The 9,734-nt window shown below is 41.2% G+C and overlaps 1 non-coding gene across 1 annotated transcript; it reads right to left on the reverse strand.

Annotated features, from left to right (window-relative positions):
- Positions 1 to 9,400: 9,400 nt before the first annotated feature.
- LOC116501242 lies at positions 9,401 to 9,504 on the reverse strand. The gene has a single exon (XR_004254398.1). It is a non-coding gene; the product is annotated as a U6 spliceosomal RNA (small nuclear RNA).
- Positions 9,505 to 9,734: the final 230 nt, after the last annotated feature.

Raw genomic sequence — 9,734 nt, forward strand, 5'->3', positions numbered from 1 at the left:
CCAAGGACAAATTCACCAAGTATACTTCAACCGTAAAAGAATAAATTTACAAATCAAGCATATTTCAAAATTAAAAAGTGCCCTGTCTTGTAGGTTAGGTACATGTGGCACTCTCAGAATCTCTTTAGAATCATACTAGAAGTGAGATGTTGTTATTAGAACAATAAGTCCTATTGGAAGAGGAGTATGGTTTCCAAGAGAAAACAAAACAAAACAATACCGTCTTCAGGAAATTGCGCTTGCCTGAAATATGTTGTTTATAAAAAAAATAAGGGAAAGGTGGAATCACTGTCCCTGGGGGTGTTTAAGGAAAGTTTGGATTTGGTGCTTACAGACAAGTTTTAGTGGGCGATATTGGTGCTAGGGGGATGGTTGGACCAGATGATCTTGGAGATCTCATCCGACCTTAATGACTCTATGATTCTAAGACTTGAAACATTATTTTTAGCCTTTTTTTTTTTTTTTAGAAGATTTACTTTAATTCTAAAAGATTTTTATTTTTTTTTAAACAAACAAACAACAGCAACAACAACAACAAAACATGAAAGCTGTTTATTTCTTTGTCAGGCTCACCACACACCAAAAATGCAGCTAAAAATTGCCAGCCATTTTTCAACTTCAAGAGTAGAAAAACAAAGGGGAATGGAATAGTCCTGCAATTCCGCCCTATCTGCCTCTGCAACTGAACTAATGAGAAGGGAGTCTTGCACATCTCTGTCTGTGTGCATGAAACAAACATAAGGAGAAATCCAGCCTGTCCTTCTTGTTAACACTTTATCTTTCACACCAAATAGGTTACCTCTTTGTATGCAGTTGGGTACAGAGTTCAGATCATGCTAGGCAATTTATGTGTAGCATGAGGAAGGCACTCCAGAGCACCGATGTGGTTAGGAAGTGAAACAAATGGATGATGAGTAGAGAATATGGTGCTGCAGATGTCTCTTAGGAAAGATGATGAAATGGCAGGACTCTGGAGACAGCTGTGGCTTGTGATGAAGGAAATCACAGTGATAAAATGCTGAGAAAGTGCTTGAAATACCAAGTTCTGAAGGGGGCAGGGCTAGAAGAACCAGCATTTCCTAGGGAATGTATTGACCTAGTCGTGAAAACTTCATTAATTTTACAGCTGTTTATTTATTAGCCCTAATGAAATGCATCCATAAATAAGTAAAATTAAAAGGGAGTTTGGGAATGTCCTTAGGAAGATATTAACAAGAAGGTAATTAAACTACCTCTAATTCAATGCTGTGCTTCAGCTAACAGAAAAGAGAAAAAAAGAAAAAAGAAAAAAAAAAAAAAAGCTTCACATCCTTGGTCTGAATTGGGATGAAATGTATGCATTTTCAAGATGGAAAAATTTGAAAACTTCAGACATTTAGGCATTCAGTTTTACAGCAGCACTGTTTACATTTCCTAATGTAAAACTGATTTCGAATGAAAAATGGATTTCTTTTTGTGCTAAATATTTTGTTTTGACAACATCTGAAAAAATTTCTGCCTTTTCTTGTGAAAGAAATGTTATTGAAAAATTCTTGACCACATGTAGTTAAAAAAATAGTGAGACGACTTTCTTCTTCTTTTACATAACATCAAGTTAAAATATTATCCATGTATGTTGTCTTTGAACATTGTGTTCCTCCTGATGACATAGCATAAATCACCATAACTCCCCCATTTCTTGATGGTGCAATAATGGCAAAAATGAGAGGTCAGGCAGGCAGTGTGTCAGCATCATCACATCAGGACATAGCAAAGAGGCCTCTTATCCAGACAGCAGGGTTGGTCCAAGAGAGTGAAGTGTTGACACGACTTTAATCAGGGATTGATGCATAACGCTGATAGCATAAAGAGGCTGTTGTTATATATTGGATACACAGCTGAGTCTTGCTAACTGTTTGTGGTGAGAATTGATAAAAATTGTGTAAATTAACTTAGAATCATCAGTTTAATCTTAAATACTAATGGAAAGAGTAGGAAATAACTGAACACAGCTCTACAATCTTATCACCTCTTATTTTTTGGAAGTCAATGAAATGAAAGGTTTGAAAATGACCTTGGAGCAGGCTGACCCCTATGTAAAGTGTGCTCTGAATCACTGTGTCCCAGCTGATGTACCAGATGTAATGGAACAGCTGAAAAACTTTGCAAAAACCAACAAATTGTTTTCCTTTCTGTCACATCACTACTGTGTACTACTGTGTACTACTACTCCCATTCTAATGTATAGGAGAAGGCAGGCTCTGGCCTTGGGATCATTTCCTTTATGAGACATTATGAGGGCCATTTCTGCATTGTTTTATTGACATGGAGGCCTGGAGTTAACTTTTTGTGTTAATGGAGCTGCCTGCAAGCATCTCCTTTCCAACAGAATTTAAATATTATTAAAAGGAAAAATAAAATAATGAGTTGGTTTATTGTTAGTTTTTGTTTTGCTTTTTTTGTTTTTGATTTTAAAATAATTCTTTATTGAAATTACTATCTGTATCCTTTTTTTTTTTTTTTTTTTTTTTTTTTTTTTTTTTCTGTCAGTTTTCAATGGGGAATTTCATTTTGCTGCAGCTTATAAGAAAAAGAAATTTCTGGCTGGCAAGTTTCCTCACTAAAGAATGCAGAGAAAAACCTCAGATGGAATGAAACATTTACCAAAATAAAGCTGAAATATTTACCAAAAGAACAAGAACACTGTTGCTGTTACTGAAATAATGCAACAGGCACATTCCCTTTCCCTATTCTTTCATCTTGTCAGAAAACTCAGAAGGGAATGAGAAGTATTGTGAGAGAATTCTCACTGCCTCTGAAAAGCTTCTTTCTACTTACTCCAAAATCCAGAAGATGCTTTCTTTCTAAAGTCAACATTGCAAATGAGTTCAGAGCAATCCAAAGATACTGTTATTTCTGGGATAAATCTCACAAAGTGAAAGGACCTACGCTGGGATTTAGTCTGTTGTGCTAAACCAAATTAACTGTGGCGATAAGACAACAAATAATTCATGTGCTCACCAGTTCTGTATAAGGTTTTTGGGAATAGTGCGGGCCCTGGTTTGTTTTGGCAGAAGTAATGGGTTCTGAGGAGGAGATTTGTCACGGTTTAACCCAGCAGGCAGCAAAGCACCGCACAGCTGTGCGCTCACTCCCCCTGCAATGCGCACACCCCACCCTGCCACAGCAGGATGGGGGAGAGAATTGAAAAAACAAAAAAGGGGGGGGGGGGGGTGTAAAAACTCATGGGGTGAGATAAAGATAGTTTAATTGGGCAGAAAAGGAAGGGAAAAATAATGACAGTAATAATAGCGATGGTAAAAGAATATTCTAAGCAAGTGTATGCAATTGCTGACTGATGCCCAGACAGACCCTGAGCAGTGCCCCCACCTTGCACCACCCGGCCAAGCCCCTATTTTATTGCTGAGCTTGACACAACATGACATGGGACATCCCTCCGGCCAGCCTGTGCCAGCTGTCCTGCTTCTGTCCCTCCCAGCTCCTGGTGCACCCCCAGACTCACCACTGGCAGGACAACACCAGGAGATGAACAGTCCTTGGCTCTGTGCCAATACTGCTCTGCAACAACTAAAAGATATATAAACACAAACACAAATATAATTCCCTCATTCTATGGGCCATCCCTCTAAAAAGTCCACTGCGTTTGTTTAGTCCATGACTTCAGGCTCTATCTGTCAGAGCAGTTGTTCAGGGCAGAAGAGGTGGTGTGTGGTGCTGGATGGCTGCATGCTGAAGCTGGTTCTCGTCCCATCACAGCCGCACTTTACTCGCTTCCACCAAATTTCCTGCAGCATTAATCTGGGTGGCTCTTAATGCACTACCATCGATATGGCACGTAACAACCACAGTGGTGCTGACATGTAGTATCATATAGCAATTAACATCATACAATTCAAATCCTTGGCTATTCACACCCAACATCAAATCCCCTTGGGAAGTCCCCATAGGACTTCTCAATTCTTCTGCACTCAACAACAAGTGCACCCAAGTCCGTGAGCAAAAGCAGTTCCATAGATGGGTTTGCTTTTCCTTGATGCAGGAATAGCCCAGACTGTCTTTCCCAGCATGTTTTTATGTGTAGTTTAGGAACTTTATCCCCTTCTACATTATGTAAAAGTTTTGACTGGGCCAGCTCAGTTGGCCGATCCCCTAGATCCAAGGACAATGTCCAGCCTTTGAAAAGAAGGCTACATCTGCAAATGCCACAGGAGAGTTCAGGAAATGATTTCTTGGTGCCTACGGCTCTTCGTGTAGTTCTCTGACTTGTCCCCAGAAGCTGGCTGAAGGAAACCTGGAAGTCATTTGGGTCAATACCCAATTACCACAAGGCGACTTCTCTTGTCCCCCATTTCAATCTCTACTTGGGACAGCACAAACAGTTGTACAGCGCTTCTCTGTCTGGAGAGAACACTCCAAGGCTTTGCTTCTTTTGCTTGGTTTATACACAGGATATGCCTTGGGACTGGAGGCTGGCAGACAGCCGATGCAGAAGCCTTGATGTTTTAGGCCTATAAGATCTAGCCGTATGCCATGCAGGAATCAGTGAATAATTACCCGTTGTTGCTTCTTGCCTGTATGAAAACTAACTCCCAGGGTGCAAAATGGACTCACCAGCTCAACCTTCTTCCCCACTGGAAATGGGAAATGAAAGTAAGGCTACCCAGGTGTTTTTTCTCCAAGCCACTTCTTGCTCCCAGCTCTGCTTTAAGCAGATGCCTCTGCAGCCAGGAAGCCTGAAGTGAAGCAGTGGGAGACTTGGCATGACTTTGAACTGGGAAGCAGACATCCCACTTGGCCTGCAGTGCCCCTCTCAGGCAATGCAGGATCCCTGAGATGGTTTATTATGCTGCGCAGCTGAGATTTACAAGGATGAATATCTGATGGAGTCTTTTTGTGTGAACTAATGTGATTAATTCATTTGGTTTTCAACTAAGCCTGGCATGGGCCCTCTGGGACAGACATCTTAGAGAGCTCTTTCCTGTGAAATTCTGCAATGGCGAGTCACTGGGGAACCTAGCAAGAACTGATGCAGACAGCAGTTTCTTATATGCAGCCGTGTTTCCAGAATATTTTTGTTTAACTTTACTTTGATGTAGCAGGTTGCTTCTTTCTGTCGACTAATTTTTAGAAGAAATATATGGAGGGCTTAACCTGGAGAGCGCTTTTGGAAGCCTCATATCTGAGCAGTTCCACCTTGATCTAAGAACTGGAAGAAAATAGGTGGGTTTGAAGGAAGAAGTACCCATTTAGATTACTGTCATAACCTCGGTGGATGGTGGATAGACTGTACACATCCCTGGAAACTAGAGTCTCAGCAAACAAGGAACTGGAAGGCTTCCTAAGCTGAAGTGGAGATGATTAAGACCCTAAAGCCTGTCAGAGCACAGCCTGCAGAACCCCAAGATGTCTGACACTGTGCCTGCACCATGCTCTCAGCCCACTGCTGGTGGCAGCCATATGTCTGTACTCAAAACACTTTGCTAGTACTTCTGCTGTGGGACTGTGCTCACAAAAAAATCACAGCTGCAATACACTTTGCATGAGCTTAAACCAATTTCAGACCCAGCTCAGTGAGATTTTGCTCTCAATGGGAAACTTCACTTAGCCTAGCAGGGTGGGCCAACTGGTTGCCACAGGCAAGCCACATCTGCAAAGCCCCCCTCAAGTTCTGCTTTTGAGCAGACAAATTCACAGATGTCTTATGCCATTTTTGTTTTTCAAATTGTATCAAAAAAATCTGTTTTCCTTAATTTATCAAGAACTCCATGTTTCCTGAGACCAAAGCAGATAATGGGTGGTTGCTCAGGGAAGGGACTTGCCTTATGCCACATCTCTACTTGTCTGTACTGAAACACGAGAGCAATACACTTCAGTGCTTCTGCTGGATCTGTCTTGTACATGTAATGCTGTAAGGGTCGAAGGATTAATTATATACTGTACAAGATGAACTAAGCAATGGATTTCCCATGAGTGTTTTCTAAGTACCCATTATTATAAAAGCTGGGTATTTAAAAATTATTTTTGCAATTTGATTTCCTGTACAGTTATTAATCTTTTTGCTCTGTACCATTCATTATTAAAATAACTTGTAAAAACTGCACCCTTGCATCCAGCTTTTATTGTGATGTTGTTCATCCTTGTTAGTCAAAAAAGAGCAAATTAATGAATGGGAACACAGGATATTAGCAAAATTCCTTAGCCCTGGGACCTGCATCAGAGAGCTCCGCATGAGAAGAAAGAAACTTCTGTTAGTAGCCTGTGCTAAACAAAGATTAATGAAATTGTTCTCCCTAGTTGTTAGCTGGGAAGGTCCATGCTCTGGCCCACTGTATAATTCAGTATATGCCATTTGAGCAAACTGCCAGGGAAAAAATGTAAAACTCGAAGCAAAAGAGGGATCTATACCAACTACTGCATTGAAAAGACAGAGCTGGTCCAACCCTGGTGCCTCACCCAGTCTCTAAAACTAAAGTTGTAGTTTCAGCAATGGTAACAGCCCTGAAGAGTAAAAGGCAGGCTGAGAAGTTTTGGAGAAGCTGAGCTGTCCCTCTCCATACTTTGTAAGCCCCAAACCTCCAACCTGTAATCTGGGCACACAGCAGTTTTCCCTGGTTTTCACTCCTGAAGTTTTGCTCTCACCTACATTTTGTTATTCCCTGTGCTGTGTGATCTCAGCCACCCTGCACACTCTGAACAGACCTCGCAGTTCTTCATTAAATCTGTGGCACCTGACCTTGACTTCCTGCCTCCTAAGAAAATTCCTCATGATTTTCTCCTACCATTACCATCATCCTGTTCTTGCTCACTTGTCTACTGCTGATCTTGCAGGCTGTTTCCTTTTCCCCAGCATTTTAGTGCACCTTTTGCAACCTTTATTCCAACAGGATTTTTCTTTCCATTTCTCTTCCCTTCTTTCTTTCCATTCAATAGGTTCACTTAAAATAAAGCAGATTTTTGTTTTGATTTGTTTTGCTTTCATGACACAATGATTTATCATTGCCAGTGACTCAACACAAAACTTCTCTAAATCTCCCAAACTTTTCCAAACACAGTTTACATAAAGACTGTGATATGCTGGATATGCAGGTTCCCTTCCTGGTGTTCCAAGATGGCTTGTCCTGATTATTTGAAGTTTCTCATCTGGGGACACCTGACTGCAGGGTCTTTGTCTTGTAGAAGAACACAAAGCCCTTGCTCTCATCCTAGTTTCACTTCCAAGTATGTTATTATGAATCAGGAGAGTCTTGCAGATGCCTAGAAGGATCGATATCAACTGATATCAACATCAGAGTTCATCGGACAAATTGTTTGTGAAAGCTCTTCTTTTGCATGAATGTGGCAAAGCAAACTCACCTGCATCTTTGCAATATCCAAAGGGCCATACCCTAATATAGAAGATGGTGCGCTTCACCTCAGACAGTAGCAATCTTACCTTAAAGTTTGTGTTTTGTCTTACCTGGCAGGAGGAAGAGAGACCATTCAGAAGCAACATAGAAATGCGTGGTCATCATCACTTTGTCTGTGCCAAAGGCAGGTTCGGTCACATCCAATACTCACAGAGGCTTTATGCTTTGTAGAAGCTCTTCTCAGCTTCTTGGGAAGATCACACTGTCTGTGACTAAACCTTTCTCACCAAAAAAAATGTTTTCCTTCATTAGAGTTTGCTCCTCAGAAGTCTTTCTGGTCTGCTTGAACACAAATGTCAGGGCTAAAAAAGATCGTCAGGTTCAATGTGAAGATGTGGGTTCAGACCAGACCTTACTATTTGATTTCTTATTTGATCATAGTAGGTTAGAAAGCCTAAAAATCCAGAAGTACTGAAGAATATGTTCTGACTCAAATGTGACCAATAATTTTGTGGTCCCTGGCATCTAGAAACCCTACAGTTCTTGAACAGGAGCCAGACCCAGTCTCCATGTTCAGCTTTTCCACATTCATTTGCATGCAAGGCTGTCTAGCCTTGCTTGAGAACTTCTTTTTAGTCTATCTACCTATCTTGTGCATTAGACAAGAGTTCCTGGCTTGATTGTCTGTTTTGCTACTCAGTGAGGCCCAGAGAGGAGCTCAACACCACCAGCTGATCTTTTCACTATGAAAGATGACAAGAGATAGCCTCAAGGAAGAAAAAGAAGAAAGCTCAAACAATTAGGCAGCATGCAATGAGCCAGAGCCCTACTTTTATCACACAGAAAACATGTTTATTTTATACCTGTGCCTTGTGAGGGGCAACAGAGATCAGGAAAAAGCAGAAGACGTGTGAAAAAGCCAAAGGAATGGGAGACAACACAAAATGAACCCGTATGATTAAAGCTGGTAGTTGTTTGTAACCTCCTGCTTAATACACCCCTTCTTTGGGTTCCAGGAGTTCCTTACGTTGCTTGAACGTAGTCCTGTTAATGCAGCTGGTGCTCCAAGGCTCTGGAAAGAGTATCAGCTGTGAGGGTGCCAGGCAAAATGACCTCCACAGCACATTGAAGACAGCAGGAATCGGCTCCCCTGGTTGGCACTGATGCACAGATGGAGGAATAGCGAATGCCCACGTCGGGAGGACTCCTGAGCTGCGCCAAGGGGAGCTGCAAGGGGTGGAGGAATAGCAGGGGAGGAAGAAGGTGGGAAAGAGATAAGCTGTCTGATGCAGAAATCTGACATATAACCCTTGAGTCAGTCGATCCACCTGAAATAATTCCTGGGCTTTCTGAAGGCAGACCTCGCTGTGTCTGGAGCCACATGGGTGAGGAGCAGTGCTGAACTCAGTGCCCCGTATCACACAGCTGAAATGTAACAGAGGATTAGCTAGTGTTTCGTTGGAGATACAGGGGATAATTAATCTTCAAACTCTCAGCCTGGTGTGACTGTACTGGCAGACTATGACGTAAGCCAAGAAAAGCAAATTCCTGCTCTGTTTTCTTGCTAATGAGCAAAGACATTTTCACCCTAACACTTCAGCTAACTTCTCACAGGCTATGATTTTTATTTTTTATTTTTTTCCTGTGGATGTCTTTAAACAACACAGGCTTACTAAAACACAGAGCTTAGCACAGGAATGTTTCTTGGTGCCAGATTTTAATTGGTCAACCCTTGGAAACCAATTAACTGATTTTTCCTGAAACTTCTCAGATGACTCAAATTCTATTCACAGACAGAGGGCTGAAAATATAGCTTTTTTTTTTTTTTTTTTTTTTTAATCCTTACGATAAAAATACTGAAATTCCTTTCCTGAGGCACAGAAGTGAATATAGCTTTAACCATGACAGTACAGTAGTAGAACCATTGCTAACAGCACATTACAATGAGCAGAAAACTTTTGAATGTTGGTCTTGTTAATTTCTAAGCTTAAAACTTCCTGAGGGTAAGAAACATAACATCTACGCCTAGGTTTCAGTGTCGTTGGTTTAATTTACAAAATATGGAACGCTTCACGAATTTGTGTGTCATCCTTGCGCAGGAGCCATGCTAATCTTCTCTGTACCATTCCAATTTTAGTATAACTATGCCTTATGAAAACTTCAGCTATAACTTTGAGTGTAGCTGGGCAGTGCAAATGACCATAGATAGCATTTGCTGAGCAGTGGAGTATTTGGCCTAGGTGTTTCTGCCACTGTAAAATCTCTCTGTGAAAACACATAAACAAACAAAAAACAGAATCATCAGATTCAGCCATCCTTTCCAATCCATTTGCAAGGTGATCCGTTGCCCATAGTATTGAAAAGACTTAAGAAGGGAAAGAATTGAGG

This window comes from Aythya fuligula, chromosome Z, assembly GCF_009819795.1.
Source record: "Aythya fuligula isolate bAytFul2 chromosome Z, bAytFul2.pri, whole genome shotgun sequence".
NCBI classification, from domain to species: Eukaryota; Metazoa; Chordata; class Aves; order Anseriformes; family Anatidae; genus Aythya; species Aythya fuligula.